The 20,026-nt window shown below is 46.6% G+C and overlaps 1 protein-coding gene across 3 annotated transcripts in view; it reads left to right on the forward strand.

Moving 5' to 3' along the window:
- ELFN1 (extracellular leucine rich repeat and fibronectin type III domain containing 1) overlaps window positions 1-20,026 on the forward strand; it is a 182,092-nt gene that overhangs the window by 92,707 nt on the left and 69,359 nt on the right. For all 3 annotated transcript variants that reach the window (XM_065560087.1, XM_005289130.5, XM_024102407.3), the window contains exon 2: window positions 7,758-7,921. The gene's annotated coding sequence lies outside the window, so the exon portion shown is untranslated. The remainder of the gene's footprint in view (window positions 1-7,757; window positions 7,922-20,026) is intronic.

Raw genomic sequence — 20,026 nt, forward strand, 5'->3', positions numbered from 1 at the left:
TATTCTCCCAGCTCTGGCTATTTTACACACACACTTGCATGCGCACATGCGCGTGCACACACACGCAGTAGAAGACTGGTACACACCCGCCACCATCTCACACACACACTCAGTCACTCTCCCCCGCCCCAACAGGAACCATGCTGTACCAGACAAACTCCTCCAGATAGGATCCAGGCAAAGATGTTTGCTTAACACAGCAGCTCTTTGAAAAGGCAAATAAATGGACAGCGAAGCTACACAGACATGTCACTGTGCAGTGATTTCCGTTTTGCATTTAAGTTTCGTGCCAGCGGACCCTGACTCCACGACTGAGATCAGAAGGGAAGGGAGAAAGCAATTGTTCATTATTACAGTTTCAAGTCAGGCATGTGATGGAAATCAGTATTGGAAAATATACAATCCTATAAAGACAGAGGCTGGCTCGAAACACCTGCCACTCCCCAGCCAAGTTGTAATTAAGGCCTCAGCCCTGCAATTTGTGCCTATACAACATACCATTGATAGGGATCTGCATAGGCTCATGGGTCAAGGGGTCTAAGCACCAAGCATTGGTCCTACTGAAATCAATTGAAAACTCCCCTTGACTTCAACAGGACACCTGCCTGTTCATTGCAGTTCACACCTTTCTCCTTTGGTGTGATTGAAAAAGTGTCTTACAGGAGCAGGATTTGGTCCTAAATATGCTTCAGGATGCTGGGCCAGATTCTGCTCACTGTTGGTGTCGCTGCAGATTTAGCTGGAATTACTCCAGCTCTGTCTCAGTGTACCCGACAGCTGAGCCGTAGTTGAGTAGGTTGGCAGAACAGCCATTTAAGAAGTGTCAGAAATAAACAAATAACCACCTAGAGCAGCCTTGCAAGGAAAAGAATCACCTCGGAAAGAAAATCAAAACCGCTGCAATGTTTTCAAAAAGGGAGCTCGTATGTAACGGAGTCTTGCTTATGTCAAGGTGGAAAAAGCCAAAACCCATTGATCTTTCAGCCATGAGGAATATTCTCCTCTGACTCACAATTGCACTTTGATAGATGCCGAATAACAGAAACTGCAATGGGTTTGGCTCATTCAGCCTGACATAAGCAAAGCTCAATTAAATAGGAGCTTTCTATTTTCCAAGCATGTCTGGAGGTTGCTGGTTTTTTTATTTTTTTTGGTCGTGATTTCTTCCCTCAGAAAGTGAGCTGGTTATCTTGGGCCAAGTTAATGCCTGGTGTCAGTCAGCAGGGCTGAACTTGTCTCGTTGGGTGATTGGTTGTTTTTTGGAGTCATCTGGTTACCCTCCAGAAGAGGTTAGGTGATGGTAATAGATTTGAAGCAATCGCTGGGGCATTGGGGGTGGGAAGGGGAGAAGATGGGGAAGGGGATGTTCTACTGATTTAGGGACAGGGCTCAGTTTCACAATCTGCTGTTCATATGTCAGGCTCAGGATAGTTCAAGGCAGTTAAGAACAAGAAATCCCAATTTTTTACTTAATCCAAAGCTGTCCAGCTGTGCCTTATAAGTACCAATCTATTACTTTGCAACTTGGTAATTCCAGTGCTCTCAAGACATAATGATAGCTAATCTAACTGCATGGGGTAGTGGAGCTGCTCAGCATTACACAAACATTAGACAGATACTTCAGGCCTGAAACGGCTGGAGGAGGCATGTATAATAGAAACGTCATCACAGGAGCCCAGGGTAGCCTTGTATTCACAGGGTGGTTTCTGCCGAGAGCTCGAGGTGAATATCTACCTATGCATCTCTTGTCTTTAGCGCCCACCAGGTGAGAATCTAAATGCTGGTTTTGCCCTTTGACTCCTGAATGATGATGCTTAGTTTTAATTTTCTCATTTCTCAGGCCCCGGTCTTGACTTAACCCCTTGAGCACAAACCATTCCTGACCAAGAGGGAGTGTGTCACGGGGTTCTTATCACCCGCAAGCCAGTAACTACATCTCTATGGTGTATGTAATGATCAGGGCCCACTGCATGGGCATAATTAAAATTCCCGCTGCGCTTTTAAATGGTTTGGAGTCAGCAATAGCCAGCCAGCGTGTGAGCAATTCCTGCCTTCTTGGGAGGAGGCCTCGGGCAGCAGCTGAGAGAGGCAGGCGTCCAGGAAGGAATGAGGGGCTCAGTTCTCCTCCCAGTAAGGCTAAAAAGAGAGAGCGATGGTGGCAGCGTACTGAGCTTTGGGGCATGTATAATTCCTACACATTGATTGGCAATTGATGATGGAAGTGTCTTTTCCTGCTGCTGAACGGAAGTGTTCCAGCATGAGTCTCGCACCGCCATCCATTTGCATTGTCCCAGCCCCTCCAGAAGATAAACAAGGTAGAGAAGAAGACAGGATGAGCCCTTCTTGGGACTGAAGTCTGGGCTCATTCCAGACCAGTCCGCTAACAGCATTCAGGGCAGCCATAGAGACCTGCTAAGAGTTTCGAAAAATTGGGTGTGTCCTTTTTGGCTTCTTTCTAATGGCTAAAGAAGGCTTGAAAGGAGAGTGTGTGTTTGTTAGGGTGACCAGACAACAAGTGTGAAAAATCGGGATGGGGTGGGGGGGTAATAAGTGCCTATACAAGACAAAGCCCCTATAAAATCAGGACTTCTGGTCACCCTAGTGTGCGTGCGCACATTTTGGAATGGTGGGAATGGGATGGAGGATTGGGGAGTTAGGTTCTCATCTGCAGGTTTTTCACCTCAGAAATGTCAAGGATGGTCTTCCCTGGTCTTAGTGGATGTCTCAGAGATGAGTATTGGGAGCTCTAGACCTCACTGAAAGGCTTGGGAGTGTTCAATCTTTCCCAAAGACATCATTTCCGTTGTTAATTAGGCATGGAAGAGAAATAGGTTTTAACAAAAACAAGCAACAGATTGTTTTCAGCAGCCTCTCAACAGCTGAGCTCTCCCTCCACTCTCATGATGTTATCATTTCACTAATTATCCAGCTTCCATCACTCTTGTTCACACGAGGGTTTTCCTTAAATTCTCCCACCATTGCCCTGTCACCACACTGCTCCATGTTGAAAGCGCTAGCGTGCACCAGCCACTGGCTTTGCAGCTGCCGAGTCATCTCCCAGTGGTGGAGCTGCACTGCTGGTGATGCAGCAGTGGGAGACAGTCTCAAAAATGCTAGTAGCAAAACAGCCAGAGAGTTTTCCAAGGCAGAGAAGAGCTGAATTTCTAATCTAAGAAAACAAGCAGGGGAAAAACCTTGTAAAGAAGAAGGAAAAAGAAAGCCTTCGGGCCTTCTAATTGCATCACACAGGCAGGAATAAAAAAGGACACTCCCATTTTTTTTTCCTTTTCAGGTCACCTTGAAAGAGCAAGAGCAATTTGGTCGGCCTTCTCTCCCTCAGCCTTCTCCCACTAACATACTAAGGGCAACAGCTCCCATCCTCCCCAGGCTGAAACTGGAGAGTCACAAAATTAGTCTGGTTCTCTCAGTCTCACGGAGTATTATTCATCTATAGACTTTTAAAAAATAATTGAATCCATGTAGAGTTTGTCAAGCCCTTCGAGTTCACTTGGTCTGATGAATTGCTCTGTGTGTGTGTGAGAGAGAGAGAGAGAGAGAGAGCGCGCGCTCTTTCTGCCTCGCTCTGTGTTTGTATCAGTCTGTGTTTGTTTTCCACAGCTGCAAATCACTAGAAGCCTGAAGAGGCTTTCATAAAATCCTGCTAGAAGTCAGTCTTCAGCACCAGCGTTTCCCTTCACAAATACATCGCTAATGCCAGGGGAACTCCGATAGCTTGGTGGATCATTTAAAAACAATAGGTGTTATTAAATGGAAAAAAAAACAACATTCTTTACCACTGTCCAGATAGAGAGAGGAATGGAACGGATCCTGTCTCTTTGCTGCCGGCTCCCTTAGTCTAATGTCCATCCCATCGATCTCCTATGTGCTCTGCCTCAGCTGCCTGATGTATTGCTCTGGTGCTTCTCTCTCCCTCTGGCTTTCTTATCTCTGCCTTATGCCTTGTGTCTCATTCCGTCCTACAACCCATTGTTCTGGTCTCTGTCAGCAGTCAGGCAGGAAGTTCTCGCTGCCCCAGGTACAGGATTGCACAAGGTGCATTATATGAGGGTGGGAGTTCACCTTCCTCTGAAGAATCTGGCATACACCACTGCCCAAGACAGGACACTGTTGGTTGAATCTGGCATTGCTGTATTCCTGGGCGGTGGGGTAGATCCCTGAAGCTGGTGCAGTGAGAGGTAAACCACACTTCCTTGGGCCAGCCTGGTGCCTCGTGTCCCAGTGAGGGTGGGTGGAGTTACCACAGCGGCTGTGTGTGATAGACTCTGGGGTGAACTTGGACCTAGATGATCCCATACAACTATGAAGAGTTTAAGGCCGGAAGGAGCCATGCCCATCCAGGCCTCCAGCAAGAGCCCCTCTCCCAGGGACTCTTGGGAAGAAGGCATGGCTCGTCCCGTTAGAATGCCTGTCATTTTAGTTTAATCCGTTGTTAGGATGCTAAGCCCCTTGTTTCACTGCCCGTTTTCGCCATGTCAGTGGCAGAGCTAAGCAAATCGTGGAGTGGGGGAGGAGGTGGGCAATGATCTGTGGATGTTCATTCAAATTTGAAAATGAATTTAATTTCAGTCACACTTATGGCCTCCTCATGTTTGCCTTCCATGCGTGGTCCAACTGCCAAGCTTTACTAGCACTGCTATGCCGGAAAAACAAACATGATGCTCAGATGCTGACCTGCTCGCCAAAAGCAAATTTCAAATTGGATATTTGATTGCCAGATTTGAAATTCACAGTGCCGTGCCAGTCCGTTTCATAAATCATCCGACGGGAAAACAGAAACTGGACCACCTGGGTGATGTAACTAATCAACAGGGCGTGAATTTCAAATAAAGAATATTTCCAATGAAATGCTAGAGCAGGGGTGGGCAAAGTTTTTGGCCCCAGGCCCACATCGGGGTTCCAAAACGGTATGGAGGGCTGGGTAGTGAAGGCTGTGCCCCCACAAACAGCCTGGCCCCAGCTGCCATCCGACTCCTCCCACTTCCCGCCCCCTGACTGCCCCCCTCAGAACCTCCCACCCATCCAACCCCCCCTGCTCCTTGTCCCCTGACCACCCGCTCCTGGGACCCCCCATGCCTAACCATCCCCCGGGACCCCACCCCCATCCAACCCCCCCCCCGCTACCTGTCCCCTGACTGCCCTGACCCTATCTACACTCCCGCCTCCTGACAGGCCCCCCAGGACTCCCACGCCTATCCAACCCCCCGTGTTCCCTGTCCCCTGACCGCCCCCCCCCGAATCTCCGCCCCATCAAACCGCCCCCTGTCCCCTGACTGCCCCCCGTAACTCCCTGCCCCTTATCCAAGCTCCCCGCCCCCTTATCATGCCGCTCAGAGCAGCATGTCTGGCAGCCTGCCCGGCAGGAGCTCACAGCCCCGCCACCCAGAGCGCTGGCGGCATGGCGAGCTGAGGCTGCAGGGGAGGGGGGACAGCAAGGGAGGGGCGGGGGCTAGCCTCCCTGGCCGGGAGTTCAAGAGCCAGGCAGGACGGTCCCGCAGGCTGGATGTGACCCATGGGCCGTAGTTTGCCCACCTAGAGCGATATTTGCACAGGGGGGAAATTGCAAATTAGTTCTAATAATAAATAAATACGAGGACTTTGCAATCTATGTGTGAACATCCCATGGATTGGAAAAGAGGGGAAAACTGACATAGATATTCACTGTGAATTGTTCATTCAACTCCAATTGCTCAGATCTAACCATTGTTAAAAAGACTATGCGAAGTCTTTGTAAAGTGCAGTTAAGTTCCGTATAGTGATCATACCAATGACTTTGTGCTCAGCAGATCTGCTCCCTGGGTGTATTCTGCTTAGGTTAGTACCAGTAATAAATTGTACTACCTTGAACTCTTACCGTCTGTTGCGCCCATCCCGCTGTGGGAGAGTGAGCTGGAAATAAATCCTATTCTGGCTTGCACGTCTTCAACAGAATTAGGGTTCCACTTGCAGAATCTAGATGTTGAGGTATATAGAGGTATGCACTTCCATTGCACCTTAATTACACCTAGATTAGGCCTCTCTTGAGTCAAGGTTACTGATGATGAAGCACGAGCTAGAAAATACCCAGCTGTACTTTCAGATCCTGGTGGAATTTGCAAGGCCTGCAAATCTTTGTCCCTCTCTCCTAAGCAAACTTGGTATGGAATCCCTGAGAGGTAATTAACGTGGAATTCCCCTGCGTCATTTTTATGGGCTGTTTCCAAAACAGAGCCACTCTTTAAAGTTTCTCTTGTTCAGCTTTTTTTCCACGTAAGGTGTATCTGTCTCTCAGATACTAGAAAAAAGAAGAACAGGAGGACTTGTGGCACCTTAGAGACTAACAAATTTATTAGAGCATAAGCTTTCGTGGACTACAGCCCAAAGAAGTGGGCTGTAGTCCACGAAAGCTTATGCTCTAATAAATTTGTTAGTCTCTAAGGTGCCACAAGTCCTCCTGTTCTTCTTTTTGCGGATACAGACTAACACGGCTGCTACTCTGAAACCTTTCAGATACTAGATTCATTATTCCAGAGTCGTTCTCATCTCGCTATGATTTTCCGCACTGACATTTGCTACACTCCAAACACTGATCCTGCATTCAAATACCTGCCTCGCCTCTCCAATATTGGTTCCGCTGTTAAAAAGCGGTCATTGCTTTTGAGTTATTGTCCTCCTATTTCCAGTTTCGATACTAGACTTCATAACTGACCTCCAAGTATCTGTTGCCTTTCCTGATACCTCTCAACCTTGTCTTTCTGATTGATTAGCCAATTGTGTTCTCCATTGTTCTGATGACTTGCAGTTTGCCTGGTATATGTCACTGGCCTGCTCCTGCTCTGTAATGTTAGCTCTTGGTCTTTCACAAGTCTCTAGTGTCTTCCAGCCTCTGTCCCATGTCCCTGATCTCTGTCACAGGTCCATCCATCTCAGAGATGCCTTTCTTTTGTCTTTTCTCCTTCAGGAGGAGGGGAGGTATGTTATCTCTCTAAAGCCCTGTCCACAATGGGATCAGGAATGTGCTAGTTAAAACCATGTTTAAAACACAGTTGTTTCTAATGGGGTTCTAGCCCAATTTCTCTACAAGTCTGGATGTGGATTTTATGGCTGTATACAATAAAATCATACTGCAGACTATCTGGTCAATGGCATGGTTTGGCAGGCAGAATTCACAGGAAAAAATCACCATCCAGACAGGTCAGAGGAACTGTGCCAGAACTCTGTGAGCAACAACTGTATTTAAACATGCTTGTAACTAGCATGCTTCTGACACCACTGGATATGGCCTAGTACTTGTCCCAGATCTGTCTGTCTCTCGCTGCTTGTCTCAGGTTGTCCATCTCTCTGATATTTGTTCTATGTCTGTTGATCTCTCTGTCGATCTGCCCCAGGTCTAGCCATTGCTCTGATGTTTAATTCACTGCCCTGTTTTCCTAAATCCTGCACAGAATTTGTTTTTCTTTCTGAAATATTTCCTGTTTTTATGTCTGTCCCAGGTCTCCCTTTAGCTCCAAAGGTCTCTTTCGATTTCTTCCTCCTCTAAGGGCTGGCTTGCTTTCCTGTTAATTTACCATGTTCAACAGCTGATCTTTTTGCTAATTGATGTCCCCTCTGTCTTATGTTGTTTCATGTCGGATGTCTTTGCCATTGTGCAAACCACTGTTTGATAGCTCTGATCTCTCTGCGGTGACTGATCCATTGCTTTCATTGGCACTCCTGTATGTCCCTGAAGTATCTCCCTCTCATATTTTTTTTTCTTGCAGTTCAAATATTGGGCTTGGTGATCCGTCCTCAAGGATCCCTAATGTTGAGTCCCCTGAGCAAATGCACATGATGATTAGGCAACATTCATGACATCAGCCGGGAAAAATCCACTGAGCCGCAGCTTTCTGATGTCAGGAACCAGCAGTGAGACACAGGCACAAAGGTAAGAGGAGACTTTTTCAATCACACCAAAGAAGAAAGGAGTGAACTGCAATGAACAGGCAGATGTGGAACATCTGGGGAAGAAGGGGAAGCGGTATAAGGGGATCATGCAGATATAACAAACCAGAAAGGACAAATCCATTCCTGGTAGAGGTCGGGGACATGGAAACAGAGCCTGAGGGTGATTCCAAAAGAGAAACCTTGGGCTAGTTTGTATCCTGGCACAGATGCAGGCAGTAACCCAGATATGTTTCTCTCCCACTCCTTTCTGAAAACCCTTAGAGCCTGGGATTGTTCCCAGAAGGCCTCGTTTCTGGGTGCAGTCTAACTATGGACCATGCTCACATCCACAGGGAAGCAATGAAAGGGTGAGATGATTAGCTGTGTACTCTTCTTGGGCCTGCTAGGAGTGGAAAGTGTCATGGTGACAATAACATCGTAACCCCTGTACTTGGCCACATTGGCTGAAAACTGGGTGGCATCTACTGGGCCAGCCCAGTGTGAAACCTCAAGGAGAATTAAACAAAGCACTTTCAAAAGTATGCTGTGTGCTACCCTCTAACCCACCCTCATAATCACTGCATCTATCTCTGCTCACCAAGGGAACCACATCCACAGAGTATCAGAGATGGCCCAAACCTCAGCCCTCAATCCATACACTCCACAAGTTTGACGGTGTTCTATATTCAAACTCTGAGCCAATCTTCAATTGAAGGCCAGATACAGTGGCCACTTTTACGAAGTCAGACACCCCCACAGTTAACAAAAGAGTGGCGGAGATCTCAAAATTATTGTCTCTGATGAGTTTAGGGAAACACTGCAGACTCCCCCGCCTTCCTATGAGCTGCAGCTAGTTGAAATAGCAGTCGAGAAACGCATTTGGCAAATTTTGCCTTTGTTATTTGCAATTCTCTTTGGTATTCAACTGCACTTACAGGAAATCACAAGTGAAGAAGCAGCAGCATATGCATTATACATGAAGGTGGCCAGTCTGCAAGCTTCCAAACTGGTCATTCCACTTGGTTAATAGGTAGCTGCACATGGCCTACAATACATACGTTAGTTTGGGGTCAAGTACGTGTATTCACTGAGTATGAAGCGGCTAGAAAATGGACAGATCAAAGTGAATTCTTGAAATACTCATTCATTTTCCTCCTCCGCCTCTCTCTCTCTCTCTCACACACACACACACACTATTCAAACAGCTCTGCTGTGCAGTAATGGTGGAAACATCTTGACTCATGAATTATGACCCTTCTATCTAAAATGTGGCTTTTGGGGAGAAAGTTGGGTGGGCTTTTTTTAAGATTGAATTTACATTCTTTCATTGAATTTAGGGATTACGGAACAAATGATTTTTCCAAAACCGAAGTGCAGTATGTGCCTTCACCCCAACTTGCACAAAACTGTGTTTTTTTACAAAGCAGAAAAAGAACATTAGGTTCACATCACCTCTATAATTTAGTTTTCTAAGATTAGTCTATGCCATGTGTTGGCTGTTGAAATGTCTGGCTGCGGGGAGCTCTAGGAATTTTTGTGTTTCTTGTCTCCACCTCAAGACCATTTTAAAGGTTTTCATCCATCCATTGAGAGAGATAACTGTTGTATAAAGGCGCCCAGTGAAGTACTCTTTTTTTGGCAGCGTGTAATTTTTTTTTAAACTGTTATTTAAAATATGCTTTTTAAGAGGACAAAAGGGAACAATTTAATGGAAACAAATTTGTATAGGAAAATGCACAGCTGGATAAAAAGATTTTTTTGCATTATTGCTTGGGAAGACAGGCGAATTTGAGCAAGGATGGAATTAAAAAGCGAGTTTAAACATTACTTAAATGGGTTGTTGAGACTGAAAAGAATAACAACGTCAGGAATAAGCTTTGCTTAGCGCCGCCATTGCCAGTAGAGTCAGGTTTATGGCAACTACCTTATTTTACCAAACTCCACTTTTTTATTCTTTTATGTAAACTGAGCACTGGTGAAAGGTGTTGCATCAGCAGCCCCGGAGACAGGCCTGGTTTACACCTAAAACATAGGTCACCTTAGTTACATTGCTCAGGACTGTGAAAAATGCACATCCCTCAGAGACGTAGTTAAGCTGACTAAGCCCCCGTATAGACACCACTAGGTTAATGGAAGAATTCTTTCGTTGATCTCGCTACCGCCTCTCTCGAGAGTGGATTTACTACAGGGACGAAGAAAGCCTTTCCCTTGCCATAGCAAGTGTCTAGATTAGTGCTACAGCAGCATAGCTGCAGCACAATAGCTGTGCCGCTGTCGTGTAGACAAACCCTGAGAGATGGTTATACAGTCAGCAGTCCTAGGGACAGAAAACAGAAGTCCTGGAAACACACAGACAGAGGTAGAGGCCAGATGGAACAAAGAGGTAACAGTCAGGGAGGGTAGGCAGGAAAAGATAGGAAAATTCCTCATCTGGGGGCAAAATTTTCAAAAGCACCTAAGTCCCATTTTCAAAAGTGACTTAGCCACTTAGGGTATGTCTACACTACCCGCTGGATCGGCGGGCAGCAATCGATCCAGCGGGGATCGATTTATCGCGTCTAGTCTAGATGCGATAAATCGACCTCTGAGTGCTCTCCCGTTGACTCCTGTACTCCAGCGGCATGAGAGGCACAGGCAGAGTCGATGGGGGAGCAGCAGCAGTCGACTCACCGCTGTGAAGACACCGTGGTGAGTAGGTCTAAGTACATTGACTTCAGCTACGTTATTCCTGTAGCTGAAGTTGCGTAACTTAGATCGATTCCCCCCCTTTCCTCCCCACAGTGTAGACCAGGGCTTAGGCTCTGTTTAATTGAAAGTCAGTGGGATCTCAGCACTTAAATCCCATTAGGTGCTTTTGAAAATTTACCCCCAGTCACAAACACGTGGCTACTGGCTAGGCATGACAGACAGACAGCAATCTGTGTATTGACGGAGACAGACCTAGACCCTGGCAATGAATTACAAACATCAGTGCTAAGACAGCAGGCCTGGGACAGGAAGGACAAAAGACAGTTTTGTTATCTCAGTTTATAAGCCCTGCATCTTGAAGGCATTTATATCAAAGACTCCCGCAGGGCTTTCTCAATTGACTGTTATAAAGTCTAATGTTGAGTTATCAAGGATGTAAAATGGAACTTGCAGCAAGAGCAGGATAAGGGCTTTCTTCCTGCCACAAAATAGGAAAAAACGAGCTATTTGAGAATTATTAAGCTGAATAGGTTGGGATGGGTCTCTTTGGACACAACAAGAGATGGATTTTGCTCACTGCAGAATGGTTAATTATGATGAATGGCCTTCCTCTCCCTCTGTCTGTTCCACCTCCCTTCTGCCCTGGCCTAGGCAGCAACTGTGGCTAGCAGAGCTGGCCAAATGCTGTCAACCCAGTGTCTGGGAACATACCTTCCAATGACAGCCACGCATTGGCTTTGGCAGAATTTGTAGTCTCTCTTACCACTTCCCGCAAACATTCGTGCAAGCAAGTTTGTATTCACAGGCTCTTTGCAGCAGGAAGGGAAAGTGCCACGAATATTTGCACAGATAAGAATTTGCAGAGCCACCCTGAGAGCAGTCAGTGACCTGGGAGTCATCCCATCAGAAAACAGCAAGAATATTGCACAGCACAAGCAGGTGAATTTTGGATAGCAAGTACGGGAGGCTGAGGAGTAACCCGTAGGCTGACACGTTTGCATAAACCGTTTGCCAAATGATTTCATGCAATGAACAGATTAGTAAAAGTCGAAGCCTTCTTGTGGGGAATTTGCTACATTCATCAATTAAATTGTTTGCTATGAACAGCTTTGCCCTATCTAGCTCCAGGATTTCAGCCTGGTAATTTTGCTGGCATAGGGTACCGGCGCCACATCCATGAAATCTCACTGCCAACCTCTTCTTCCCCCGCTTTTTCCAGGCCATCAGCCGTGAAAACCCTGCCAGTAGCCCAGACTGTAGCCCTTCCGGTGCAAGCGGTTCATTTAAACTGAAGGATCTCTCAATGACTCCATCTGCTAAGTGACATTAATAAAGGGAAGGTTATAGCACCAGTTAATGCTGGGCCCTCAGAATATAACCTCTGTATCTAATGGGCTGGAAGGAAGGAGGCATGTGATTGGCTGATGGAGGTTCTGAACCACGTAGGTGTCCTGGAGAGCAGTCAGACTTGTTATCTTCATTTTTATTAGAGGAATAAAAAGGGCTGGCTAAAAATCATTGCCCTCTGACAGCAGCTTGCTAGCCTGTAGTGGGAAATGAGATGATAGGCTCAGTCCAGATGTCCCTATGTCAAAAACATCGTGGGTTTCATGGGGGAGACCAGCATTTCTCAAATTGGGAGTCCTGACCCAAAAGGGAGTTTCAGGGGAGTCACAAGGTTATTTTAGGGGGGTCATGGTAATGCCACACTTACTTCTGCGCTGACTTCAGAACTGGGCAGCCGGAGAGCAGCGGCTGTTAGCCGGGCGCCCAGCTCTGAAGGCAGCACCTCACCACCAGCAGCACAGAAGTGAGGGCAGCAATACCATACCTGCCATCCTTACTTCTGCGCTGCTGCCTTCAGAACTGGGCCCTCAGTCAGCAGCCGCCTCTGTCCGGCCACCCAGCTCTGCAAGCAGCAGCACAGAAGTAAGGGTGGCAATACCATCCCACGCCATCCTTACTTCTGCGCAGCTGCTGGTGACATCTCTGCCTTCAGAGCTGGGCTCCTGGCCAGTAGCTGTTGCTCTCCAGCTGCTCAGCTCTGAAGGCAGCATTGCGGCCAGCAGCAGCGCAGAAGTAAGGGTAGGAATTCCGCAACCCCCCCTACAATATCCTTGCAACCCCCCCCAACTCCTTTTGGGGTCAGGACCCCTACAATTACACCACCATGAAATTTCAGATTTAAATAGCTGAAATCATGACATTTATTATTTTTTAAATCCCATGACCGTGAAATTGACCAAAATGGACCAGGAATTTGGTAGGGCCTTAGTCATAAGGGTCCTGCCTGGCCTAAAATTCTATGAAGTGACAAATACTAAATTAGTATTATTTAAGTCATACATGCCCTATATATATATACATATATAGACCTAATTGTGTCCCATGCACTTCTTTAGTATGAAATTAGGCCACTACTGTATGCATCAGGAAAACTTCCAGCTGCAGAGATCTACCAGAGTGTGGGATTAATCTCTGACCAAACCGTGGAAACTCTACTGTTAGAAACATTTAAAACCTGCCTGGACAAAGATGTGCTGAAAGGGACAACCCTGCATTGCCAGGGGTGGGGAAGGGAGATGGACTCAGTTTTCTCCTCTATAACTTGAATGAGTCTGTGATCTGACATCCATATGTAAAGTATTAGGGCAAATATCTGCTCCTGGGGCATCATAGGTAGAGAACAGCAGAAACTGGACTTGCTGCTCCACAACCACTCTCACCGAGTGTTAGGGTTTCAGATTCCGATGCACACCCCTCATATTCTGCAGTCAGACTTTCTGTGCTGTCCGGATCAGACTTTTGTTCCCCTGTGTCTAGCAAGCAGGCAGTACCTGATGCCAAATAGGAACATGAAATCTCCCATGATGCATGTAGCCAAATATGCAAATAGTGTATATGGGAGAGGGGGATAATTCCTTCCTGATACTCACAAGGAATCGGCTTACAGCCTGAAGCTCTGATTGCTTTTATCTTAGCCTGCCTAATGGTAACTACTCATAGCTCCTAAAATTACCCAGATCTTTTAAAAATGCAGCCACGCTATTGAACTCACTGACCTCCCATGGGAGCAAATTCTACAGCTGCCTTTATTATTATGACCTGGCCCCTAGAAGCCCCTGCACAGACACACAGGTAAACACAGTCCCTTCCCGCAAGAGGATGTTTACCTCCCTGCACCAGTAAAAGAGGAGATGTGTGAAATCTTAAATGTCTGCGATGGGAAGCTTCTCAGTGCAGTAACCCAATCCCTCCTAACATTCTGGTCCTGTTAATCAAACCTGGACAAGAAGGGTGTAACCATCATACCGGAGCCAACCACTCCAGCAGATTCACCGACAGAGAGCCTGAGCCTGTCTGCGAAAGTGCCTCTGAAACAAAAGGCAAAGAGTCAATGCTGACAAGTAAAATTCAGATAGAATGGTTTGGCTGATCGGATTAAACTGCAGCTCCCACCTGAAGAAGGAGACGCACATGGTCTCACATTGAGACCCGCAACGAGATGGAGAATTTGTGGGGATTTCGGTGCGGCATCGTGACCCAGAAGGGCACCATCCATAGCTCACCTCTTCCCCACAGCCTGAATCTTCCTCTGAGCTTTTTTGAGTTATTTGTTAAACCAGCCTGTTTGGAAATTAGCCATCAAAGCACCTTTCCCTCCCACTCCCATCCTCTGTGCCTCTCAGCCATTGACATTAACATCGGAATGCCTGCATTGGATTTGAATGGATTTTAATAACCCCATGCAGGCCTACATTAATAAACCAGTGTGAAAGGCAGCACGCAGCAGCTGAAAATGAGCCTTCTGGAAATGTGGCTATAAAACATGTACATTGGCTTGCCTGTCAGACAGACAGAAAGATACATATGGTGATAGAGAAATAGTCTATCTCATCTATCATCTCTCCCATCAAACTCAGACTTGAGTATCTACCTTAGTCTAACATCTAGACCAGGGTAGTCAACAGGCGGACTGCCAAATCCAGACTGCCAGATGCTTTTGAAAAGACCCTGAAATCTTTTTATTTACTTGCTGTTTTCATTATGATTATGATTATTTATTTTCTCTGGAGACTGGACCTTGACTATACTTTGACCAAGAGATCTGGACCTTGACAAAAAATAATTGACTACCCTTGGATACAGAGCCAGATTCACGTATGGCAGCTTCTGCCAGTGTAGACCCTGACATAGGGCTCTTGGGGGCAGAAAGTCTACTGGAGAAAGGTTATGGTGACATAAATCTGCAACTGTCCTTCCACCAGACAGCCCATAAGGGGCCAGCAAGGCCTGCTAAGTGAGTGGGGCCAGCCAGGAGTGGGGGCGTGATTGATTCGGCTAATGTCTGCTGCAACCTCCACCATCTGGGCTATTGTGGAGCCCCCATATGATGCAGAAACCCAGAGGGTAGGTGGAGCTGGGAAACACAGCTGCCCTCTGGTAGTGGGAGCCTCTCCCCTATGGTGCAGCGCTCAGGCTGGTGTAGGGAGGTGGAAGCAGCAAGAGCAGCTCTGGCCTGGTGCCTGAGAAGCAGGATTGAGCTAGCAGTATTTTTATATTTGATGATTAATATAAAATGAAGGCCTTGGTTTAATACAACCCCATATGTCAGATGTTCAAATTAGATACAGTGTAACCCAGCTGAGACGCGGGGACAGTGTATAAAATATAACAGGAAGATTAAAAGGTGTCCCCAGGCAGAAGAGGATATTTATTTATTTACAGCCTAATGCAGTACCTGACAATCGTGTAGCGCCAGAATTGACGATGCTGAAAACCTCTTCTGAGACGGTCCTGAGATATAAGAACTAAACATGCCCCTGGCCTAGACGTGATTCTATTAGCTGTCCTAGGGGAGTCGCCTACACTCATTGATCGGGATGAATATAGGCTGCAGGATCAGCCCCTGTTTTACCACCTTGCTGATACCCTGCGTTCTATCTTGCCTGCTTGGATTGGAGGGAATGACGCGCCTTGTTCGAGAGAGCACTCGTATCTTGGCTTCTTCAGCCGCAGGCTTGTCATATGCTCTCCCGAGTCTCCTCTTCCTCTTCGGAGAGCAAAGTGCCACAGATTTGCCCCCTTTTAAAAGAGATGCATCTTCTAAAGACTTCCTTGGTTGAGCAGTTGAGGCTGCTTTAACTCGTGCTGGGGACTGAGCTAGCCCCAGGCTGGGCCCAGGTCCTGGGCGCTGCAAACATGCTATAAAGTCACTTCTCCTGCACCCAGTGCAACTTCACCTGACCAGAAATTGTAGGTCCTCGGTGGGGCCAGTTTAAACATTGATGCGTTGCCTGGGGGCAAGGCTATGGTGGTTTCTAGTTGGTATTAAATTCTCTATATGTAACCAATCATGGTATAAAACATGCAGCTGTAAAGAGTGGTTTGGGGTGCCCAATATGAGACCCCTTAACTTTCTGAAAATTGGACCCTTTTAGGGTGCCTCACGTTGGGCATCCAAAATCACTAGTCACTTTTGAAAATTTTGGCCTCCTTTTTTTAAAGAAGAAATTGGCGCTAACTACCAAGTGATATTAAAGAGGCACATTTGCCCTAAGTAAATGCAAAATGGTTTGATGTGTGGAAAGCATTTTCCATTAAGCTCGTTAGTACATAAAGAGCTAACAGTTTGAGATTATGATTATAATGACAATGATTATTATTGCTAGTTTGCCTTTAAATGGTGCTATTTTTACCCCACAGTTCTCTCTTTGGGGGAAGTAAATAAGCCTTATTAAAGAAGTCAGTCTTTCTCTACAATTCCTCCCTCTCTTTTCGTGTCTTCCTGTCTCATCCCTTCTATATTTCCACCTATCTTCTTTCTTCCCCATTCTTCCCTCCCACCTTACAGCCATTAGAGCAATTTTTCAAAGTGGGATTCTGATGTCTAGGAGCTTTAAAAAGCCCTCCCATCATCTCAGCAGAGTGAGGCCTGGGCAGTGCTTGGATGGGAGAATGCCAAGAGAAAATCAGATGCTACCGGAAGTGTTGTGTCTGGAAGTGCAGTCTTTCCTCTGAGTCTGGACTGAACTAAGTCTCCAGCACTGGGTTGTGGTGCATGGTGCTGCAGGAAGGTGCTGCCTGTTGGAGGATATATAAAATCTAGCAGATCCTTATCACTTGTAGCCATTAACGCAACCATGGCAATATTAACCTCCGTTTTGGCCCCATCACAACTTGAGTAAATTGCTTCTTGTTTATTGATATTCCCCTCCCATTTTAATAGGACACTATTCTATGTATGGTGTGGCTGTTCACTGGTAAACAGCTGCTGTGTTCCACCTCGAGGTGGCCGCATGTCTGTGGTGAGTGGAGTGATCTCTACACATGCACAGTGAGGGCTGTTAAAACATTTAGGCTGACTTCGAGGCTGAGATTTTTCAGAGCCACCGTGGAGAATCAGATACCCAGTCCTGATTAACTTTAATGGCAAATCCCAGAGGCAGCTTTGAAATGCTCAGCCTTAATGCCTGAAAGTAAAACGCTACCTACCCCCTGTTTTGAAATTTATGTCTGTCAGCAGGGGTGGTGTCTTTTATTTCTCTGTAAAGTGCCTGGCACTTACGACTCTGTAGAAATAACAGAAAAGGTGGAAGCGATGTGCTTGCCATGGTATTACATGGTATTCCCTTTACTGAGTCTAAGAATACCTGTAATACCATGGTAATGGTAATTAATTCTGTGTATGTATTAGTAAAACAAACTGCTCGGAGATGGCAGGGATTATATAAAGGTGAGATATTATTATTCTTTTTGCCTTTGGTTGTGTCCCCTCCCTGACAGGAAATGGCCTCGTGCTAATGGCTGAATAGAACAAATTGGAATGGGTGGGACCAGCAGGCCTAGAGAGGGAGAAATGGGAATTGGATGGAGCAGACTTGTCCTCCATCATCTAGCTCATGGCAAAGTCCCACATGCTGTTCCATGAAATTAATACTGAATAACATTCCTCCCCACCCCTGTCTCCACCCAGCACAACAGATGCGCTGTGTATGAAATGCATTAATTCAATACCACTAGAGGCAGGTCACTGCCTGTGGATGAGCAAATGACGAGGGAAGCCCCCCTAAACCCACTCCTTTTCTGTCTGAGGACACTGGCAGTGTTGCATGGATGTACAGGGGAGACCGGGGCGGGAGGGCGTTTTGTGCATTGTGCGTTTTGTGCATTGGCGGCTTTGAGTCTTGACCACTGGACGTTAAACAAGTCCCTGAAGTTCTTGGTGCCACTGCCTGGCTCTCTTCTGCCATACATGCAGTGAGACAGTTGGGAAACACTTGGAGGCACAGTATCCGACCCTGAACTGAAGGGGTAGGCAGAGTTGGGGGAGGGTGAAAAAGCAGCTAAGTTCTTCCAGTGCCATCTTACATGTTAGCCAGCAGGCGGTGCTCCATGGAGATTTCAGACTGTACAGAATGCCAGCTCCGTAGGGTGCTCCACCATGCTACCAATGTGCTGTCTCCTTCCAAATGAGATGTTGAGGGATAGGTCCTGGGGGAACTCCCATGCAGTCTAGATAACTAGTTAAAACAGTGGTGTAAAGTCTAGAATCTGTCCTTTATTGAGGGTGTTTGCTGCCCTCCTGGATGGCAAAGAGAAAGGAATGAGGCATGCTCAGAGAGAGGAGTTGGAACTAAAACAGCAGGTCGGATGCTTCTGCCTCATTAGTCCTCCATTGTCAGTAATGGTTGTTGTATTGTATCCGTCAAGGTGTTCCTGTATCACCCGTGTATCTTCGGAAGCCAAACTGGCAGCAATCTCAGAGCAGGGGAAAGTCAGTCCTGGAGAAAATAACCGAGGCGGTAACGAAAGAGGGGAACCTGTCAGGAAAGGGGAAGTGCGATGGAGGTGCACCGGGCTGACACTTTCCCAGTGAACCTTCTCTGCTTTCCACCGCACTGTGTCATGGTGTCAGATTCAATACGGCCAGCCCCTTCGGATACACCGGGGCCATTTCACATCATTTAGATGCAACATCCTCCAAACGTCTTTTTTTTTTTTTTTGGAGTGTCAGCCAAATGAAGAGTGAGTTATGCAGTCAGGCATGTGCGAAGAATTGTCACAGCTCTCCGTGCAGGCAGAAAATCCCACTCTTGGCCACCCACCATCTCTCTGTTGAGCTCTACGTTTTACACCTGTCTGATCTGGAGCCGATGGCAGCCATTGCGGTGCTCAGGCAGCTAATCGATTGTTGAAGCGATGCAGGCGCACAGACACAAAGGTAATAGACTCTGTGTGTGTTGCTTGTATCTCTACTGCACCCGAGAAAGAAGGCATTGGTTATCTTACCCACCCCTGAAATTCAATGGAAACAACTGTTCTTTGTCTGTCTGATAACCACTCTCCTCTGACTATTAAAATAGGATTGAGTTGGGGATTTTATAGCACCTCTCATCCTTCAGTCTCTCAACAATCTTCACATAGTAATGATTCATACAGGCGGTGGTGCAGCGATTGGATAGACATATGCAGCAGCCATTATGTGCTTAGTAATACTGTAAGTAATACATATAACCTTGCATCTCAGGAACAGCCCTTCCTGACTGGAACCAGGCCACAGAACCCAGCCAATGATTCCTGCATCTGGCCTGTAACTTTGGGCTTTGCTAGAGCACGTCTTTTAGAAAAACCTCCAGTCTTGATTCTGTTCAGTCTCCATGCCTGGTCCTAGGAGAATGCCAACAAGGGGGCCATGTGGGATGGTATGTTTTCGGAGGTGTTTACTTAATTGCTGGGATCTGAAGTGAGACAACTAATTATTTCACATAAGCCAATAAACAGCCATCAGATGACAATGCAGTGTTGTTGTAGCTGTGTTGGTCCCAGGATATTAGAGAGACCAACTGAGGGAGGTGATATCTGTTATTGGACCAACTTCTGTTGGTGAGAGAGAGAAGCTTTTGAAGTTACACAGCGCTCTCACAGTGGATACCAAGTGGAACAGATTGGTTAGAGTAAGTAGTTAACACATATTTCAAGGGACCACTCAAGGTGAAGTGGCCCGTTAACACTCCTCCGGTCATAGGGAGAAAGGAAGTGGGAGGGGGAAGGCAGCTGTGGGGAGTTGTTAGCGAGTTATAATCGTTGTAATAAGCCATAAATCCAGTGTCTTGAGACACTGCTCCTGCAAATAAAGATGGGTGCAGTTTGGTGGGATTTAAGAAGCCTAAATCCTCTCATACTGACTCCTGATGAAGGAAGACTTGTAAAGGACCATTTGAGGTGGAAGTCCATTCTGTGCCACGCCATGGCTACGTTATAGCCATGTGATTCTTCCGCTACTGCTGCAGTTTGGTGGGCACAAATAACTGCAGCTACATTTTATAACACTTGGGGTGTCAGTGTAGCTGATTTGCTGGTGCAATCCAGATCAGTTGGATACCTAATGTCATAAAATGCATCTGCAGTTATTTGC

The sequence above is a fragment of the Chrysemys picta genome, chromosome 10, assembly GCF_011386835.1.
Source record: "Chrysemys picta bellii isolate R12L10 chromosome 10, ASM1138683v2, whole genome shotgun sequence".
NCBI classification, from domain to species: Eukaryota; Metazoa; Chordata; order Testudines; family Emydidae; genus Chrysemys; species Chrysemys picta.